We start from the raw sequence: 14234 nt of genomic DNA, 5'->3' as shown, positions 1-14234 counted from the left end.
AAATTTAAATTAACTAGACAATTAGACATACAGTTAATCAAGTAGTGTACCAAAATTCTAAAAAAAAAAAAAAAAGGAAAAAAGTGTAAATCATGCTTTGGTAATTAAAGTAATTGGTGCCATTAGGTAAATTATTCAATTACTCACTTAAATAAAATATGCAACCAGAATCTTAGCACAGCAGACAATTTTACAAGTGAATTATATTTAACATTCAATGGCAAAAACATTCCTTCAGAAAACAAATAAAAGAGGCATTCCCCAATTTATATTATCAGGTTAGTATTACCTTACGTCAAAAATAGACAGGGAGAGTTAATTTTTTTCATTTTATTTTTATATCTTTCAGTGAATTCTCAACCTTTGCATGATCTACTGCCTGGAGCCAGAAAGAATGTATCAAATTATTTTTTAAAGTTCAGTCCTCTTAAATATGTAAATAGTTCTAATTAGCTGCCTAAATTTTATTTTCTCTAAGCTAAACAACCCACTGTAAAAATTGTTCATGTAAAACCAGACCGTTTTGCAATCTACTCATCTGACAAAGGGCTAATATCCAGAATCTACAATGAACTCAAACAAATTTACAAGAAAAAAACAAACAACCCCATCAAAAAGTGGGCGAAGGATATGAACAGACACTTCTCAAAAGAAGACATTTATGCAGCCAAAAGACACATGAAAAAATGCTCATCATCACTGGCCATCAGAGAAATGCAAATCAAAACCACAATGAGATACCATCTCACACCAGTTAGAATGGCAATCATTAAAAAGTCAGGAAACAGCAGGTGCTGGAGAGGATGTGGAGAAATAGAAACACTTTTACACTGTTGGTGGGACTGTAAACTAGTTCAACCATTGTGGAAGTCAGTGTGTTGATTCCTCAGGGATCTAGAACTAGAAATACCATTTGACCCAGCCATCCCATTACTGGGTATATACCCAAAGAAGTATAAAACATGCTGCTATAAAGACACATGCACACATATGTTTATTGCGGCACTATTCACAATAGCAAAGACTTGGAACCAACCCAAATGTCCAACAGTGATAGACTGGATTAAGAAAATGTGGCACATATGTACCATGGAATACTATGCAGCCATAAAGAAGGATGAGTTCATGTCCTTTGTAGGGACAGATGAAGCTGGAAACCATCATTTTCAGCAAACTATCGCAAGGACAAAAAATCAAACACCGCATATTCTCACTCATAGGTGGGAATTGAACAATGAGAACTCATGGACACAGGAAGGGGAACATCACACACCGGGGCTTGTTGTGGGGTGGGGGGAGGGGGGAGGGATAGCATGAGGAGATATACCTAATGTAAATGACGAGTTAATGGGTGCAGCACACCAACCTGGCACATGTATACGTATGTAACAAACCTGCATGTTGTGCACATGTACCCTAAAACTTAAAGTATAATAAAAAATAAAAATAAAACCAGAACTATTAATTATCAACAAACAGAAGTAAGGAAATAGTGTTTTTATTTAATGAAGAGTCTTGTGTTTTTTTCATAAAGAAGTCCTCAAAAAGCCAAGATTTGCAAAGATTTAATGGTGTACTGAGATATAATATATAAGGGAAAATACTTCTCTTTCTTCTTCCCCTCTCTGCCTCTAAGCCCATTATGTTTAGCTCTTAAAATTTTGTCTTTCAATTTATTACTGACATAATTGTGTCTGGTTATAATGCCTTTCATTAATACAACAATCTAGAGATTTCATGTCCTCGAAGATAAAAGATACTATCTGAGCAATTATCTCACCTCATGGGATTTTTGGCTCATCCATCATTTAAACTCATTATTTTGGTGCACGTGTCAGCTGATCTTTTTACCAGCATGCTATGTATGATCACTGGTGTCAATCTGTCTTTATTTTTGTTTCAGTTTCTACTTTTCAAGGAATGATTATTTTCTTATATTTTCCTGAGTCTATTCCTTTCTACTTGGTCAGGTAGAAAGAAATATATATTTATACTAATAGAAAGACATCTATTAAATGTATCAAACAATAGCAGTATAAGTCTTAAAGGAAATCCAAATCGTCCCTTCTTGAGACAAAAAAAAAAAAGAATGTCCATATGTCAACGACAATGAGGCTTATTTTTATTTTGTTTCAATATACTATTAGAGGTTTCCAAAGTTATAATTTTCTTAAGATTATTATTATTATACATCCTTCTATCCTCATTTTAGCTATTTCTGCATGCTTGCAAATCCTAGAATTCCATAAGTAGCTGGATTAGATATGTATAAGAATTCTAGCAAAGCTTGGGGAAGGTGCACATGTTTATAGTAATGAACATCAATAAATTATTTTGCCATCACTAGGTCCTATATGCATGGGAAATTTATACTGTATTTCAATCCCATTAAGAGTCTCTTCTACAAACACTTGTTCATTGCAGAGTATTTTTCATAGTTGAAATCCCTCTAGGCAAGTCTCTACTGATCAATAGCTTTGATATCCAACAGATGCAAGAGGTAGTTAATGTCTCCCTAGAGTGTGGCATCATGTAGAATTTCATTTATTGCAGTGTTGATCCAGGAATTTCTTATCCCTGCTAGTCTTGGTCCCAAGAGTTCGGAACATCTGCCTCTTGCCATTTTTTGACTTATAACATATTTTTAAAAATGTATTACTATGAGTTGACTTTTTTCTCTGAGAAGTAACTATATGTATAGATGCATAATTGTCATCAATGGAAACAGCTACATTCATCAATCCTAATGGGGATATTATGCACCACCCATCCAAGAAACTCAACATCAAAAAGTGCATTTGTTTTGAGTAAAAAAAAATCCATCTCATTTTACTTCTCATTCTTTTATTTAAGTGTTCATATTTCATAAGTCATATAATTACTCTGGGACAGGTCCTGTTCTGGGTCTGTAATCTGCTAATACTCAGATCTTTCCTTATGCAATTCAGTATACCAAATTCTAGTGTGAGTAACATTTTGTCCTTATAAATGGCATTCTGAGCCCAAGGACATAAAAATTGACTTTCTTAGAAAGCTTGCAAATAGTGTTTACCTTATCTTAAACACTACCTATTGCATGTTATCTAGAATGATATTATAGGAACTTGGCACTTCTCCCCATTTTACAGACAATTCTCATCTCTCCATTTCTCTCTCTCTCTCATCACAATCTGTGTGTCTGTCTTAGACCAGCCATGATACAACAACTTGAAAGCAGGTCGTTTATTTGAGAGATGATTCCAGATAGGGAGTGGGAAATTGAAGTAGGAGAAGAGAAAATATAATAGAGTATGTTGGTGAGTGGCTTACCATTCTAAACAACTGGAACTCAAAACCACAAGGGACTCTCTGAGAAACAATCAAGCTTTTCTAGCCAAGCCTGGAGAGTCTGAGGTCATTTATTCATTGACTCCCATCCCCCAGGTGGTAAACATTGACACTGGCAGTTTAGCTCTCTTACAGTTTTGAGTTGGACTTGCAGGTCAGACCAAGCCTGTATGGCCAAAGCAAACATTGAAGCAAAGTAGAGAGACAGAGACACTGTCACCTTGCTGATGACTATCCACTAGAACTGCAGGTGAGCTCATTCAAAGATAGGACAAGGAAACATGGATTGGAACAAATACTGCCTGCTGCACTATCAATGTATGATTATAATGAATGACAATCCTTGGCTATCTATGTAGGTATAGAATATGTAATGCAAGGAGAGAGAAGTGGAAGCCTTATAACTTTTCTGAAACAATAAAATTCTCATGTTAAAACTAGCAGCTTCTTATTTTTCTGGATGCTGCAGAGTTTGCATTGGAGTGAAAAAGTGGACAGAGTGGACAGGTCCCAGGATTCTAATTCCAGGATCACAGGTTTATTCCTTTTGTAGTGCTGCTGGTCAGGTACACCACTAAAATTCCATCTGCCATGAAGTAAGCTGAAACTTCTCTAGATCCTCCAAATAATTAGTCTTTTAAATCAGGTGTTTGTGGTTATTATTAGCTCATTAATGTTTTGGTGCACTGATTAACATTTTAATAAAATTTTTGGAAAACTTTATTATAATCTGCCTATGTTATATATATAGGCGTAGGTATATTTGATATATCTATGTCTCTCTTTCTCTCTCTGTATACACACACACACACACACACACACACGTATAGACATAGATAATAAACCAAAATCTCAACTCCATGGCCTTTGACTTTTGCACTGGATTTCCATTGCCTTTTTATTAGATTTTAATTTCCAAGATTTTAAATTTCCATTGAATTTTAATTTCTAAGAGGATAAAGATATTGTGGTGTTGTTGTTGTTTACTGCATATCACCTGAATGTTTATCATACTATTTGTTTTCAAGTACTATATATGATGATCTAATAGATTTTTCCTAGTCTATATGAGATATTTAGATACAAAACATGAGGGTAAGGCCCTCTTGGGGCTTCAACAGAGTAATCTGACTAGTGCAGAAATGTCCAAGAGTGCTCTTTTTTTCTCATGTATTTAGCTACTCAATTTATATACATATATAATTATATATAATATGTTATATATATAATGTTTATATATATATATATATATATAATATATTTCCAGAATTGTTTTTGCTAAGAAACAATAAATTTTATTATGTGTATCAGGTAGAGCTGCTGTCCCACTTCACTTTACCTTGTGGACACTGGGGCCTCTTTGCAGATCCAGGCCACCAGTGCTAGTGACAAGTCACCATGTCACTACAATTGCCAAATCTAACAGACCCAGGGAGGACACCTGATCCAAGTTAGGCCATTCAGATTCTATCTCCTTAGAATGTGGAATTTTAATTGTATCACTTGCCTTGTTGCTGTATCATGTTAGCAATAGTGTACTACAGAAAGTCTTGCTTCTAATGGCCTTCTCAATGTTATATAATTCCTCAAATATTTTTTAAAATTTTCAGGAGCCTGCCAATAATTTTATTTCTTTTTACCCACCCTTGCTTTTACTTGTTTCAATGCATGTTTCTCTCTTTTTTTAACTGCATTTAGCCAATGCTGTTTGTTCTTACTTTCAATAAAAAACGTTCAACTACTGCATAGAACTTTTATTTTATTTATAAAATATTTTCATAGCTAATATTTACCTGATCCCAAATAAGACATGAAAAAATAGCATGTTTAGTTACTGGTGAAGCTCAGCTCAAGATGCTGAGGAGACTGCCAAATGTCAAACAGAAACACTACTTTCCTCCTGTCGTCGTTTTTAGTTTTTTTGTTTGCTTGTTTTAACATCTCATAGCAGCTGATGAGACTCAAAGGTCAAATCTAAGAAGTACCTGGAGATGTTTTCTTATCATTCCCTTTTCTTTCAGATGAGTAAGCTGAGCTTCAGAGAGGTAGTAATTTTTCACTGGTCTCTCTGTTCTTCTGGTTATTGACTGAACTGACAAATCATAAGACCACAGATAATGTAGAAATATCTTGTCCTTCTATGCCAGGGAGAGAAAGCAGTGATCTTTGGGCCTTTTTCTCTACTTTATGACAGAATATACATTGGATAGTCTTTACTTAAAAGTCTTCCAGAAAATCTTTCTATTTTTGACACTGTGGATGAAACTTTAGGACATTATGGTAAATCAAATGAGCCAGTTATAGAAGAACAAATACTGCATGATTCCACATATATGAAGCATCAAAACCAGTCAAATTCATAGAAGCTAAAAGTAGAATAGTGGTTGCCAGAGGCTAAGGGAAGCATGAGGCAGGAGTTGCAAGGAGTTCAGAAGTTATTATTTAACAGGTATAACATTCCAGGTAAGCAAGATTAAAAAGCCCTAGAGATCTGCTATACAACATGCTTATAGGTAACGATACTATATTGTAAATGACAAAGGTGCCAAGAATACACACTGAGGAAAGACAGTTTCTTCAATAAATGGTGCCAGGAAAATTTAATATCCACATTCAAAAGTATGAGATTAGATATCCATCTCTCACCATATTAAAAAAATCAACTCAAAATGGATTAAAGACTTAAATGTAGACCCCAAAACTATGAAACTACTAGAAGAAAACAGGCAAAACACTTCACAACATTGAGCTGGGCAAGGATTTTTTTTTCAAAAAAATAAGGACCTCAAAAGCAAAAGCAACAAGACAAAAAATAGACAAATAGGATTACATCCAACTAAAGAACTTTTTCACAGCAAAGGACGTTGATAACAGAAGAAAGAGGCAACCTGTAGAATAGGGGAAAATGTTTGCAAACTATACACCTAACAAAGGAGCTAATATCCAGAATATATCAAAAAATATACACAACTCAACAGAAAACCCCAGGAAATCTGATTTAAAAATGGGCAAAATAGCTTATTAGACATTTCTCAAAAGAAGTCATACAAATAGCTAGCAGGTATATGAAAAACATGCTCAAAATTGCTGATTATCATGGACATGGAAATCAAAACCACAATAAGATACTTCACTTATACTAGAACTGCTATTATCCAAAATACCCAATAAAGCAAGTCTTGGTGAGGATGGAGAAAAAGGAACATTGGTATACTGTTGGTGGATTTGAAAATTAGTAGAGACAATATAGATGTTTCTTAAAAAATTGAAAACAGAAAAAGATCCAGCAATTCCCACTAATGGGTGTATATCTAAATAAATGAACTATGTCAAAGACATATGTGCCTTCCCATGTTTATTTCAGCACTGTTTACAAAAGCCAAAATACAGACTCAACCTAAGTGCCCAATAATGAATGGCTAAATAAAATGTGGATTATGTGTTTATATAGATGCACACATATACAATGGAATATTATTTAGCCATAGAAAGTATGAAATCCTGTCATTTGTAACAACATGGATGAACCTGGAAGTCACAAAGTTACATGAAATAAGCCAAACACATAGAGAAAAATACCATATGTGGAAGCTAGAAAATAAAGAAAATTGATATCATGTCTATAAAGAGTATAACAGTCATCACCAGAGACTGGGAAAAGGAGGGGGAAAAGAGGAGGTGGGTCAACAGGTCCAAAGTTGCAATAAGATGAGAGGAATAAGGTCTGGGGCTGTATTTCATAGAACAGTGACTATGCTTAGCAGTAAGGTATTGTACATTACAAAATGGCCAGAGGAGAGGCTTTTGAGTGCTCTCACCACAAACAAGCGATAAATGCTTGAGGCAATGGATATACTAACTACCCTGATTTGATCATTGTACAACATATGCAAGTATCAAATTGTTAAATTATACACCATAAATATGTATAATTACATGACAATTAAAAATTTGTTAAATTGTTAGTAGGGTAGAATTCATATTATGTGTTCTTACCATAATTAAATAAATAATACAGCAGTGGTTTATTTGTCATTATATATTTATGATGATACTGCTCCATTAAATTAACATCTCATACGAACACAAAAATAATGCAACAGTAAGGTATTGTATTAAAATTCCAGATGTGGGCCTAAGAAATTCTGCTTGAAGAAGGAAAAACAACTCATTCTGAGGAATCAGATTTATGTCCTGCAATGGAGTATCAAGTTATAAAATTCTTAGAAGGAACTGACATTATTCTTAACAAATGAAAGGAGTAATTAACATTTTTTTCTGTTTTTTTTCCATAATTTTCCTCTTAAACCAATTTATTAAATATGTGTCATGAATGATAGAAATGGTTCAAATGGCTCTGGTAAAAATTTAAGAAATCAAAAATTACATAGACACACCCTTTAAACAAAAAGCATCAATATTCGTTGCAGTTGAACATATATTGATACCTCTTAGTGCACCATTAGCTATATTCGAAAGATAAAATGTGTATTTATGGATAATTTGTAAGCACTTTTTTTAAGCTTTCTTCCAAAAACACTCTTGTAATAACACAACATTAAGGACAAAAGACTGGCTAAGATCGAAATTTTCATCAGAGAAGAAGATTCTACTTGAATATTCAGGGACTAGAACAGACATTGGACTTCATTTTCCTTGGGGTGGGATGGAAGCTCTGAGGTCAGTGAAAGAAGGTTGGTCTCTCTTACCCTTTTGCTCCCAGTTAACACTCACACCCTTGATGTAGAATATAGGAGAAAAGATAGAAGAAAATTTAGAAACATATATATGTCTTCCAATATAAGACAGGGCACCCAAAAGTCATAAGGGAAAAAACTGATACATTTGATTACAAAGACATCATCCCCACATTTATGAATGCACAGCTAAAAATAATATAAAGTCAAAACACAAATTACAGACTGTAGAAAATATTTGCCTCACATAAAATTTTAAAAAATAATATTTTTAATAATAATTACTTGCTACATTGATATGAAGAAGGCAAAGAAGTCAAGATAAAAATGAGAAAGGATGTGAATAGAGAAAACACTGAAATAAATATAAATTGTGTAAAAATAAAGAAAGCTCAACCTCAAGTAGCTAGAGAAATGCAAAGTATGAAATCGATTATAATTTTCTAGTCTTTTTTAATTCAGATCAAACATACTTGGAGTCTTTACCTCTTCATTATATGACATGATTTACTATATGTCCTTCATACACCCTTATGCCCTTATATGAATATGCCCTAGTTTACTAAAGTCCAGGAGTATTCGTACCTTGAAGAATAAATAATAGTCATGATATTCCTACAGGACCTGAAATATTTTCTTTTTAATCTCACCTTAGTCTAATATCTACTTTTGTCTTTCTGCTACCATCTAACAATTTTTTAACGATGTCTCAGACATTATTTTTTCTTAGTGTATTAAAAATGTCTCAGTATCCTATCCTCTACTTATAATGGTCTTCCCTGTCTTTTCTTCCAGCTAACTCCACCCATGACCTCAAATACAACCTCATGACTTAGGTAAAATATTATGCTTGGGTGTTCAAATTACCTGGTATTTCTTCTCCACAGCAATGTGTACACTTTTATTTAAATAACTAATTACTTGCATATCAAACCATGAAGAGAGGTTATCTTTTAAAAGGGGTTATATCAGTAGATAGTGTTGATAATTTGGTTGTATTTGAATCTTTTCAGTGAAAATATATTTGTCAATTATATAAGCAGTTTTATTTTATGCAACTTATTTTCTGACATAAAAGTTTAAACTCCCACTAACATAATGCACCATGAGGTCTTGGATTGTTTTCTATTGTTTACCTACGTATTTCTAGGACTTAGCCTGTGCCCTTGGGTGCAGTAAACGCTCAATAATACTTATTGACTCTCTAACACCAGAGGCTTATTGTGCTGTAAACAATGCAGTGTAGAGTGAAACGATCATCTCATTTTGAGACCCGTGCTTTTTCTATTGTTTGAACACAAAATAGCTTTTATTCTATGATAGCTACATCCAACTGCTGATTTATTTGCACCTCCATTTGAGTAAATTCTTAAGACTTTTGAGATGTCTATGCTACATTTTCTTGAAACAGGCTCTGTGAACTCAAATAGAAAATGTTTATTCTCTTAGTAAATGTTTATTCTCTTAGTAAATGTTTATGGAATACCTCCAATGTGCCAGGACCTGTACTAGGTGCTGGGAATGTGGAATAATTGAAACAAACTGCCTTCATTTAAGAAGATTTCATTTTACTGGAGGACCTGTAGACTTAAAAAGAACTTTATATCTATCATTTGTTCTTTTTTGTTTGGTTGTGTACTGTGCCTTTCTGGTAATTAATCAAGAAAGGGCTAAGATGCTCCATTTGAATTTTAAAGTACAAGTGAAAAATAAAAATGCACTGGGATACCAATCAATCACACTGCAGTTGATTTCCTGTCACTGAATGTGACCTTGGGACAATCCATTAACCTCTGTGAATACTGGGGATGCATTTATTTCCAATATGTTGTACTCTTTTGTGGCTATGAAATTCATTATGAAGGCACAAAAGAGAAATGTGTATCTATGGGTAATCTCATGATAAAACAATCCATGTGTTAAAACTAAGCACCTATCTTTTATTTCAGTGATTTATCCATACACTAAAGATATGAATGAGGCATCAAAAGACAGAAGAAACGATTGAGGCTATAAAACTTGCCAACTACCTTGACCTTAGCCCAGTGGAACAGAATTCAGACTCCTGACCACAAGAATGGTGAGATAATAAACTTGCATTGCTTTAATCATTAAGTTTGTGATGATTTGCCTTAGAGGCCATAGGAAACTCATACAATATATGAAGAAAAGACCCCAATAATTCACAGAAACCCATCACTGCCTAGAGTTGTCAATTTGGCTGGGTATCTTACTACTCTAAGTTTTGCTTTCCTTATTTGCAAAATATGCATCATATGAATGCTGTGTACCTCAAAATACTGTGTTGAGGATTCAAAGAGGTTTTGTCTGTGCATCATAAACCTATACATGATAGCTACCTGTTAGTAGTATCCCTGACATAATTCTATGGGACAACTTTTCTAAAACTCATTGGTAACTGTCTGATGTGTGCCCATGATAGAGGGAAGGTCAATTTAATATCCCATTCACTGAAACATGAAAACACACTCTACAGTTCCCAGGGTGATGGCAGAGCCCTCTCATCAGTAGGGGTGCCATAGTGAACCTCCAGGGAATCTATCACCCATTGCCTGGGCAAGCAGCCAGGTAGAGTTGGAGCCAGCATTTAAATCCCACTATTGTCTAAGTCGCTCATTCAACTTTTTTTTCAAATATAATTCCAGTCCCTGTGCTAGGAACTGGGCTTCTTTAAGGCAGATATCTTGCCTGCTGGGGATTTAGATAATCAGGTGAAGCCCACAAGTCAATACAATTGTGCACCATGTAATGACCTTTCCAGTCAATGACAGACCACATAAAGGACTGTGGTCCCGTAAGATTACAATGGGGTTGAAAGATTCCTATCACCTAGTGACACTGTGGTTACCTTAATGTCTAACACAAAGCATTACTCACATGTTTGTGGTGATGCTGGTGCAAATAAGCTTGCACTGCCAGTCATAGAAAATTCAGTGTGTAAAATCATATATAATATATAATACTTAGTAATGATAATAACTATGTTACTGATTTATGTATTTACTATACCATAATTTTATTGTTAGTTAAAGTGTACTCCTACTTATTAAAAAAAGTTAACTGTAAAACAGCCTCAGGCAGGTCCTTCAGGAGAAGGTATTATTATCCTAGGAGATAGCAGCTCCATTCACGTCACCGACCCTGAGAGCCTTCCAGTGGAACAAGGTGTGGAGGTGGAAGACAGTGATATGTATGATCTTGACCCTGCATAGACCTGGGCTAGTGTGTTTGTCTTAGATTTTAAGATTCTAATAAATATTTTTAGTAAATATATATATTGCAAAATAAAAAGCTTATATAGTAAGTATATAAAGAAATAAAATATTTTTGTTCAGCTGTACAATGTGTTTGTGTTTTGAGTGAAATGTTATTATGAAAGAGTTGAAAAGATAAAAAAAAGTTTATGAAGTAAAAACAGTTACAGTAGCTAAGGTTAATTTACTATTGAGGAAATAATTTAAAGAATAAATGTAGTGTAGCCTAAGTGTTCAGTGTTTATAAAGTCTATGGTAATCTATAGCAGTGTCCTAGGACTTCACCATTCACTGACTCACCCAGAGCAACTTCCAGTTCTGTAAGCCGCATTCATGGTAAGTACCCTATCCAGGTATATCTTTTTTATCTTTTTTTTTTTTTAGCTTTTTTAATCTATACTCTTTTTTTTCTCATTCTTTTTTTAATTTTTTTATTATTATTATACTTTAAGTTTTAGGGTACATGTGCACAATGTGCAGGTTAGTTACATATGTATACATGTGCCATGCTGGTGTGCTGCACCCATTAACTCGTCATTTAGCATTAGGTATATCTCCTAATGCTATCCCTCCCCCCTCCCCCCACCCCACAACAGTCCCCAGTGTGATATTCCCCTTCCTGTGTCCATGTGTTCTCATTGTTCAATTCCCATCTATGAGTGAGAACATGCGGTGTTTGGTTTTTTGTCCTCGCGGTAGTTTACTGAGAATGATGATTTCCAATTTCATCCATGTCCCTACAAAGGACATGAACTCACCCTTTTTTTTAATCTTTTATAGTGTATTTTTACTGTACCTTTCCTATGTTTATATATGTTTAGATTCACAAATATCTCCTATTGTATTACAGTTGTATTTAGTACTGTACTAAATATCTACTATTGTGTTACAGTTGTATTTAGTACAGTATTTAGTACTGTACTAAATATTTAGTATAGTATTTAGTACGGTAACATGCAGTATGGGTTTGTATCCTATAGGCAATAGGCTATACCAGATAGGTGTATGTAAATACACTCTGTGATGTTCACAAAATTAAAACTTGTCTAATGACACATTTTTTTCTGATCACATTCCTGATGTTAGGTGGCAAGTGATGCCTGGCTATAGCTAAATATTCTGTAAATCTCTATAGTAATTCACCGAAACTCTGTGCCTCACTTTTCACACCTGTAAGATGAAGCTGATAGACAGAGGAAGGACCTTTGAGGTGACACATGTAAAATGCTCAGAGCAGTAATTGACACATAATAAATGCTAGGTTAGTGTTTGTTATTGTTGCTGTTGTTGTGTGCTATGATTAGTCCCAGTGAAATATAAATCTGGGGCTCTACGGGAGCACAAAGACAAAAAAATCCAATCCCATCTTGGAGTATCAGGAAAGGTTCCAGGGAAAGAAATGTACAAAATTGGATCAGAAGAACGAAGTACTAATTAGTATGGTAAAGAATGTTAGGAAAAGGAGGAGAGGCAGAATGGAACAACACTTGTGAAGGTTTAGGGCTGTGTGTCCATGTGCCGTGCGTACATGTGCGTGTGTGTGTGTGTGTGAGAGAGAGAGAGATAGAGAGAAAGAGAGAGAGACAGAGTGTGAGCTTGATTGGTTTAAAGTACCACTAAATTTGTTTGAAATACCTCAGGTGGTTCTAAAACCTCCTACCATGAAGAGTGGCCTCTTTTGCACATGGATGGACCAAAGATGTCCATTCATTTTTTAATGGATTATAATGAGTATCAGTACCAACGACACTGGCCTCAAGGGACTCTCTGAATCTCTAGAACATTAGGGAAACATGCATTTTTTGTGTGTGCTCTCAACGTAACCGCACACTCTTTGGTGGTATGTAAAGTTCCATTTATAGTCACCTGTATTTTTATTCCCATGTCTTCAGTTGTAGGAGTGACTGCATCATGTGACTAAGTGCAGGTGCAGTGATGGGAGGAGAGTGACGTCCACCATCAGTGTCAGAACCCAAGTTTCTAGGGACTGTGAACCTTGCTATGACAGAACAGGATGAAGGGTGTGTTAGGTTGTGTTCCCCAAGGACAAAGATGGAGATTTGAAAGCAGAGTGTTTATTGGGGTGTGCTCCCTAGGTTAGTATCTGTATAGAACTGAAGGGAGCAGAAACAAACAGAGAGAGAAGGTGCATCGTGATGCACTTGCAGCAGGACCTCAGCCCATCCCCTGTGGCATGCTAGAGCTGAGACCACCCTGTAGAGATGCTCTCCATTTAGGCCAGGGAGTGGCCTCTATGCCTACATCTGTAGTCACGGCAGGAGGCTCTCTTGGGGAAAGAGTGTGCATTTTGGGTGAGGCAGCTTCCTTTAGTGGATGGTAATTCTTAGGGATAAGCCCTACTCTTATAATGATAGCCATATTGGAACATGTTCAAAAGAGAGAAAAATGTCCTGAAATGACTCAGAGGGTATTTGTGGAAGCTGTCTTAAGTAAGCAAAGAGTTGTCATTTATAAGAAAAATTGATTTTGTTCACTGTGGTCCAAGAAGTTAAGTGTAGTAAAAGTGAGTAGACAATTCAGAAAAATATATTTGAGACCACTGTCTAGAACTTTCACTTAATCTGAATGTTCCCTAAGAAAGCATGGTCTGCCAAAAGACAGTGAACCATGGTGGATGTTTTCATCATAAATCTCATCAGCTACATTTTGTAGATGTCACACAGAGGCAGCAAATATAATCAGGATGAATTTAATCATGATAAAATTTGAGGCAGTTGGAACTCACTGAATCTTAAGACCAATTTAATAACTAAGAGAGAGACACTTTTTAGAGAGCCAGGGAAAGTCATTTTCATAAGTGTTCAAATTGCAGATTCATCCACTGAGCTCTGAGGGTCAGATAAGTGGTCCTTTAGCAATTTGGACTCTCATACAATAGCTATTTTAAAAGAGAACTGACATACACAAATTAATA

The sequence above is a fragment of the Pan paniscus genome, chromosome 7 (assembly GCF_029289425.2).
Source record: "Pan paniscus chromosome 7, NHGRI_mPanPan1-v2.0_pri, whole genome shotgun sequence".
Lineage (NCBI taxonomy): Eukaryota > Metazoa > Chordata > Mammalia > Primates > Hominidae > Pan > Pan paniscus.
This window is presented reverse-complemented; position numbering follows the sequence as displayed.